General features: G+C 38.6%; 1 long non-coding RNA gene across 1 annotated transcript; it reads right to left on the reverse strand.

The window, feature by feature from the left end:
* Positions 1–444: 444 nt before the first annotated feature.
* LOC115196601 (uncharacterized) lies at positions 445–2,086 on the reverse strand. Its single transcript, XR_003878882.1, has 2 exons — positions 2,002–2,086; positions 445–546 (listed from the first exon to the last, which is right to left on the reverse strand). It is a non-coding gene; the product is annotated as an uncharacterized LOC115196601 (long non-coding RNA).
* Between the last annotated feature and the right edge of the window lie 4,096 nt (positions 2,087–6,182).

The raw sequence follows: 6,182 nt of genomic DNA on the forward strand, positions 1-6,182 counted from the left end.
TTAGTTTATCTTTTACTTCTTCTCAATGACAACGGTGTCATATAATTAGTATCGGAAGGTGGTGGATCTGGATATATCAGAAAGGTTACCAAGACTATGATTTTGCTCAGAGTCCCTACTCTTCCCAAAAACCGCCAACCCTCTCCTGCCCTTAGTCGATCTACTAGGTACTGCCCCATACTCACACCTCTAGGAGCACACACAGTGATGAACGGTCGGGATAGGGACTCTTTGTTAAGGAGGTAACCCCCGGACCCTGTTAGTACTCGGTTCTTCTCCTAACTCTGTGTGTGATCAGCAGTGCTCATATGTATAGATACCTTCTTGCAGTGGATAACGTGGACCCAAGTGACTCTCTCAGCTTTTCTAATGGCAAAGGCAGTGGTTTAACAGAACCTGGTATGGGCCTTCCCAATGGGGCTGCTTCCAGTCTTTTCTCCTCAGGGAATGGATCCACACCCAGTCTCCTGGTTGGATTGAGTGAATCACCTTCTCCTGCAATTCACCTGTTGTACACACAATCTTGGACATATGGGTTTGGTTAACCTGTTTGGTATAGGGGGCAGTATTGAGAATTTTGGAAAAAATATGTTCCCATTTTTAACTGCCTCCTACACCAACTCAGAAGCTAGAATATGCATATTATTGTTCAGGTTTGGATAGAAAACACTCTGAATTTTCTAAAACTGTTTGAATGGTGTCTGTGAGTATAACAGAACTCCTATGGCAGGCAAAAACCTGACAAGGCTTCAAGCAGGAAGTACCCTGTCTGACAAGGAGTCGTGCGTCTTACCTCTTTTTATTGAAAAGTAAGGATCTTAGCTGTAACGTGACAATTCCCAGGGCTCCAATAGGCTCTCAGAGCCCGCGAAATAACTGAAGGTTTACGAGGGAACCTCAGGTTGAAATATATTATCGCCTTTTGTAAGTGGATGCTCGGAGGACCTTTCAATGATGCGCGTGCATGAGTCGCTTCTGAGGAGAAATTTTATTCGGCTGTTTAGGCTCAATGCATACTCCCGGTCGGAATATTAACACTTCTCTATGACATAAATGGCATAAAAATTGGTTTTAAACAGCGGTTGACATGCTTCGAAGTACGGTAATGGAATATTTAGACATTTTTGACACGCCAATGCGCCATGCGCGACACCGCGAAGAAGCATTCTAGAACTCACGAACAAAACGTCGCTGTTTGGATATAACGATGGATTATTTGGGACCAAACCAACATTTGTTATTGAAGTAGAAGTCCTGGCAGTGTATTCTGATGAAGAACAAGCAAGGTAAGAACATCTTTCTTATAGGAAATGTGATTTTGGTGGATGCTGACCTGGGTGGGTATCTAAATAGCTAGCCCTGTAATGCCGGGCTATGTACTTAGATTATTGCAAAATGTGCTTCATCCGAAAAGCTATTTTAAAATCGGACATATCGAGTGCATAGAGGGGTAATGTATCTATAATTCTTAAAATAATTGTTATGCTTTTTGTGAACGTTTATCGTGAGTAATTTAGCAAACTGTTAGTAAATTCACCGGAAGTTTGCGGTGGTTATGCTTTTTCTGAACGTCACATGCTAATGTAAAAAGCTGGTTTTTGATATAAATATGAACTTGATTGAACAGACATGCATGTATTGTATAACACAATGTCCTAGGTGTGTCATCTGATGAAGATTATAAAAGGTTAGTGCTGCATTTAGCTGTGGTTTGGGTTTATGTGACATGATATGCTAGCTTGAAAAATGGGTGTCAGATTTTTTCTGGCTGGGCACTCTGCTGACATAATCTAATGTTTTGCTTTTGTTGTAAAGCCTTTTTGAAATCGGACAGTGGGGTTAGATTAACGAGATTCTTGTCTTTAAATAGCTGTGAAATAGTCATATGTTTGAGAAATTGAAGTTATAGCATTTCTAACGATTCAAAAATCGCGCCACTGGATTTCAGTGGCTGTTACGTAGGTGGGACGAGTTCGTCCCACATGTACTAGAGAGGTTAACAAACAGTCTTCACATGTGCTCTGCTCGTATTTCTTCAGCTTCTATGTCTACCTGTTCTGGTCTCTCTAACTCTGGCATTCTACTTGTTCAACCTGATTAGCTAAAATGTCATCCATCATTTAAAGAGATAGATCCTAGTAAACCAACTCCAGGGATAATATCTTGACCTAATATTTTAGCTACCATAATCATGTCCACCAAGTAAGTTGGGAACGCTTCTACCCATTTGCTATACTAGTCAATTATTGTTAAACACCCCTTCTTCCCTTCTCTTTTGAGTAGTTCAATAAGGACCATTTCCAAATGTTGGAGTGGATATTCTACAATTAAAAAAAAGTAATTATCCTCTCTGCCATTAACCTCGAGGCCACCACTCTTTCCTAACCTGCAGTGTTTCCTAACCTGTTCTATCACCTGCTCTACCATCATTCCCCCCTGTTGATACATGGCTATGCCTGTGTATCAATATTGCTGCATATCTAAACAATGTCTTTGATAATATTAGTAAATTATCCTTATGTCAGACCTTATCTTGTAGGACTGCAACTTTCATTTTCCACATGCCCAATTCTTCCTGGGGCATTTGTTCTCGGCTATCCTGTAACAATTCTCTGTCAAGTGTCTTATCTGCTTTAACCTGTCTGGGCTAGGGGGCAGTATTTTCACAGCTGGATAAAAAACGTACCCGATTTAATTTGTTTACTACTCTTGCCCAGAAATGAGAATATGCATAATATTAGTATATTTTGATAGAAAACACTCTGAAGTTTCTAAAACTGTTTGAATGGTGTCTGTGAGTATAACAGAACTCATATGGCAGGCAAAAACCTGAGACAATTCCCAGCAGGAAGTGGCCTGTCTGAGAATTTGTATTTTTCTTTTGATTCTCTATCGAAACTACAGTATCTGTGGGGTTACGTTGCAGTTTCTAAGGCTTCCATTGGCTCTCTAAAGCCTTCAGAAAGTGGAATGAGGCATCTTCTGTCTCTGGGCAGAGTATGGTAGCTCAGTTTCTCAGTGGTCTGCCTGGTGACAAAGAGATTGGATATGCGCGGTCACATGAGCACGCTGTTTCTTCTTTTCCTCTTTGAATGAATACACTATTGTCCGGTTGGAATATTATTGCTATTTTACAAGAAAAATACCATAAAAATTGATCTTAAACAGCGTTTGACATGCTTCTAAGTACGGTAATGGATCATTTTGAATTTCTTTGTCTCAAAATGCGCTCGCGCGTTACCCTTTGGATATTGACCTGAACGCACATACAAAACGGAGGTATTTGGACATAACTATGGATTATTTGGAACATAAACAACATTTCTTGTGGAAATAGGAGTCCTGGGAATGCATTCTGGCGAAGATCAGCAAAGGTAATACAATTTGTCTAATACTAATTCTGAGTTTAGTGTGCTCCGAACTTGGCAGGTGTCAAAATAGCTAGCCGTAATGGCTGAGCTATGTACTCAGAATATTGCAAAATGAGCTTTTGCTGAAAAGCTATTTTAAAATCTGACATAGCGATTGCATAAAGGAGTTCTGTATCTATAATTCTTAAAATAATTGTAATGTATTTTGTGAACGTTAATCGTGAGTAATTTAGTAAATTCACCGGAAGTTTGCGGTGGGTATGCTAGTTCTGAACATCACATGCTAATGTAAAAAGCTGGTTTTTGATATAAATATGAACTTGATTGAACAAAACATGCATGTATTGTATAACATAATGTCCTAGGAGTGTCATCTGATGAAGATCATCAAAGGTTAGTGCTGAATTTAGCTGTGGTTTTGGTTTTTGTGACATATATGCATGCTTTGAAAATGGCTGTGTGATTATTTTTGGCAGAGTACTCTCCTGACATAATCTAATGTTTTGCTTTCATTGTAAAGCCTTTTTGAAATTGGACAGTGTGGTTAGATTAACGAAAGTCTTGTCTTTAAAATGGTGTAAAATAGTCATATGTTTGAGAAATTGAAGTTATAGCATTTATGAAGTATTTGTATTTCGCGCCACATGATTCCACTGGCTGTTGACTAGGTGGGACGCAAATGTCCCACCTTGCCCAGGGAGGTTAAGGTGTCAAAACCGCCCCATCCTTCTCCTCTTCTGTTGTTAAGAGGGTCTGGTAGTTGTCAGCTTTTTACCAACCCGATGTGAGGCCTTTTATCCTCACCCAGGAGAGTCATGACAGTGCCCCTCTGGTGGGTTCAACCTTGGAAGGATTCTGCAAGTTGCAACCCACAATAAAAGTGACCACGGGATGTCCCGGTTGTGGATCATCGTTGCGGTCCCCCTCTGGAGGTTTACCCTGGTAGGATTTCTGCAGTGGTAGAAAAAGTACTAAATTGTCATACTTGAGTAAAAGTAAAGATACCTCAAACGAAAATGAGTCAAGTAAAAGTAAAAGTCACCTTGTAAAATACTGCTTGAGTAAAAGTCTAAAAGTATTTGGTTTTAAAAATATTTAAGTATCAAAAGTAAATGTAATTGCTCAAATGTACTTAAGTATCAAAAGTAAAATTAAAAGAAAATATCTGTCACGTCCTGGCCAGTATATAAGGTTAATTGTTTTGTAGTTTGGTCAGGGCGTGACAGAGGGTATTTGTTTTATGTGGTTCAGGGTGGTGTGTTTTGTTAAAAGGGTGTTTGTTTTAGTAATTCCGGGTGTTGGTTTATGTTTAGGTATTTCTATGGGGAGTCTAGTGAATGTATGTCTATGTTTGGTTAATTGGGGTTGGGACTCTCAGTTGAAGGCAGGTGTTGTCTATCTGCCTTTGATTGAGAGTCTCATATAGTAGGGTGTGTTTGTGTTTGGGATTTGTGGGTGATTGTTCTGTGTTAAGCTTAGCTTGGCCAGACTGTTTTGTTGTTCGTTCGTTTTCGTGGTTTGTTTGTTTTGGAGTATTATTTTGAAAGTTAATAAATCTAAAAATGAGCATACACGTACCTGCTGCATTTTGGTCCTCATTCACCGACGACAACCGTGACAATATTTTATCAAATTCCTTATTTTAAGCAAACCAGACAGCACAATTTTATTTTTTATTTATTTACGGATAGCCAGGGGCACTCTCCAAAACTCAGACATTATTTACAAATGAAGCATTTGTGGATAGTGAGTCTGCCAGATCAGATGCAGTAGGGATGACCAGGGATGTTCTCTTGATAAGTGTGCGAATTGGAGAATTTTCCCGTCAAAATGTAACGAGTACTTTTGGGTGTCATGGAAAATGTACGCAGTAAAAAGTACATAATTTTATTTCAGAATTTAGAGAAGTAAAAGCAAAAGTTGCAAAAAATATAAATCCTAAAGTAAAGTACAGATACCCCCCCAAAATACTTTAGTACTATAAAGTATTTTTACATAAGTACTTTACACCAATGGTATGTATAATGATGTGTTTCCCTACAATAGCAGATTTTTTTTATGGTATTTTGTGATGATGATGAATAAGGGTGTGCAAGGGAAGGGGATACCTAGTCAATAGCAAAACTGAATGGATTCAACCAAAAAGTGTCTTCTGCACGTTATGCAGAACCAAAGAGTTGGTGTCCTTAATCGACGTCCGGGGAGCAATTGTTGTTGGTACCCTGCATCGAAGAGCTGTTATTTAGCTAACAGATTAAATGGCTGATATTTAAAATGTAGAAATATAGAAACTTGTGCTTGCTTATTTAATTAAAATGCAACTTTCAAAAACCTATTCCCCTTGTTTGGCTTACTGTAGAAGTGCACAAATAACGTCTTTAAAAGAATCGTTTTAAAAAGATGTACCCCCTACTCTGTTATATCTGAAGAATCACTACTCTGTTCTATTTTAAGTATCACTGTTCTATCTGAAGTATCACTACTCTGTTCTATCTGAAGTAGAAATACTCTGTTTTTTTAAGTGTCATTGCTCTATCTGAAGTATCATTACTATATTTTATCTGAAGTAGTACTGCTCTGCTCTATCTGAAGTATCACTACTGTGTTCTAACACAACAGACATCCTGTTAGTACAAGTATAGCTCTGAAATATGTCAGTGAATTATAATTGAGCTGAGCTTGACACCTCATCTTCTACTGCGTGACTGTGTAGTGTGTTCACCAAGAGCTGATGATGAATTGTAAATAAGTTGCTAAGTCAATATTTAGTCATGTCCTGTTAATGCTTCATTAGCGATCTGAGAACTTAGA

The sequence above is a fragment of the Salmo trutta genome, chromosome 7 (assembly GCF_901001165.1).
Source record: "Salmo trutta chromosome 7, fSalTru1.1, whole genome shotgun sequence".
Lineage (NCBI taxonomy): Eukaryota > Metazoa > Chordata > Actinopteri > Salmoniformes > Salmonidae > Salmo > Salmo trutta.